Source organism: Macaca thibetana, chromosome 3 (assembly GCF_024542745.1).
Source record: "Macaca thibetana thibetana isolate TM-01 chromosome 3, ASM2454274v1, whole genome shotgun sequence".
NCBI classification, from domain to species: Eukaryota; Metazoa; Chordata; class Mammalia; order Primates; family Cercopithecidae; genus Macaca; species Macaca thibetana.
Window position 1 is genome coordinate 63,115,057 of NC_065580.1, and position 1,638 is coordinate 63,116,694.

The 1,638-nt window shown below is 54.2% G+C and overlaps 1 pseudogene; it reads right to left on the reverse strand.

Annotated features, from left to right (window-relative positions):
* Positions 1-819: 819 nt before the first annotated feature.
* On the reverse strand, positions 820-1,426 carry LOC126950831 (B-cell CLL/lymphoma 7 protein family member C-like; annotated as a pseudogene).
* Between the last annotated feature and the right edge of the window lie 212 nt (positions 1,427-1,638).

A 1,638-nucleotide genomic window follows, 5' to 3' on the forward strand; every position in this document is an offset into this window, starting at 1 on the left:
ACGTAGACAGAGTCTCCTACCTGGAAGGGGTGACTGGTCTGTGGATGTCCTGGTTGGTACAGTTCTGCCAAGGGGGCCCAGATTTGGGCCTGTACTGCTTGGAGTCCTTTTAGCTGGGCCTGTAGGTCAGTCTTAGGATCGGAGGGGGAGAAGGAATTAAGCAAGGTTGACAAAGGGGGAGGTCCTCCGTAGAGGATTTCATATGGAGTGAGCCTAAAACGGTTAGGTGTATTCCGGGCCCTTAACAGAGCTAAGGAGAGGAGGCGTCTCCAATCTTTTAAACCAGTCTCTAAGGTCAATTTAGTAAGGGTCTTTTTTATTGTTCTATTTATTCTTTCTACCTGTCCTGAGCTCTGGGGTCTATAGGCACAATGTAATTTCCAATTAATCCCCAATATCCTGGCGAGCCCCTGACTTACCTGAGAAACGAAGGCCGGCCTGTTATCTGACTTAATTACCTTGTGAAGTCCGAATCTAGAAAAGATTTTTTCCAAAAATTTTTTTTTTTTTGGCTACTATGTGTGCCGTTTCTTGCCGGGTGGGGTAGGCTTCTACCCATCCTGAAAAGGTATCTACAAACACCAGTAAGTACTTATATCCAGCATAGTGAGGTTTTACTTCTGTGAAGTCTATTTCCTAATAGACTCCTGGGCGGTTACCACGAGTTCGTTTCCCTTCTGGCACTCGGGTAGCCCCAGCGTTTACCTGCTGACAGATCTTACAGGCAGATGTCACTTGTTCTACGAGGGTACTTGCCTTTGGGATTAGAAAGTCAGTTTTTTCAATCAGTAATTTTAGCTTTCGATTACTCAAGTGTGTCTAGGCATGCATCTGCTGGATCATTGCCAGGGCCTCCTTGGTCAGCATTGGGGGTTCGTCAGTGCTGCCAGCAGTTATGCCCCCCGGGATTTTTCTTTTGGCCCAGCCGTGGGGGCTGAGCTTTCTCAGGGACCCCTTCTGGGGGTCCGGCAGGTGACACAGGGCGGCTGGGCTGGGGGGCGCCCCCAGGACTGGGCTCTGTGCCTTTTTGCAGGGAACCTTCCGAATGGAAAATCTGGTTGCTGTTCTCATCATTGAGATCCAGCAGGATGAGAGGGCCACCCCCTCGGGGACTGGCACCCCTGCCCCGACGTTCCCGGCCACGGGATCTCTTTGCCCCGCCACCTGCCCGCCTTTGCTCCTCCTCCTGGGAGTCCACCACTGGCACTCACTTGAAGATACGAAGGGAAGTGTCACCCACAGTCACTCATTGCTTCTTCCATCTCCGGACCTTCTCGATGGTCGCCATTACCTTCTTGATGTCATCTTCGGCCCGGCTCCGGGTTTCGGCCCGTACGGTCCGGCCGGCCATGCTGGCGGGGCTGGGGCCGGAGCCGAGCCTGCGGCGGGGCCGCCTCCCGTCCGGCGGGCTCAGGCTCGGCGCCAGGCCTGGGCGCTGCTCTCTCGGCCTGCCGTCCCCCCCGGGAGTTGGCCGCGCCCTCTTTCGTCCTTAACGCCTCCGCGAGTCCCCTGTTCTTTGCAGTAGGCACACTGGTCTTTTTCCACTTTTGGCCGCCTCCGCTTTTTCCTCTCTCCTTGGTCCTTTCTCTCTCACAACTGCCGCCAGGATTTTTGTTAAATGCTTATCCTTTACTCGGT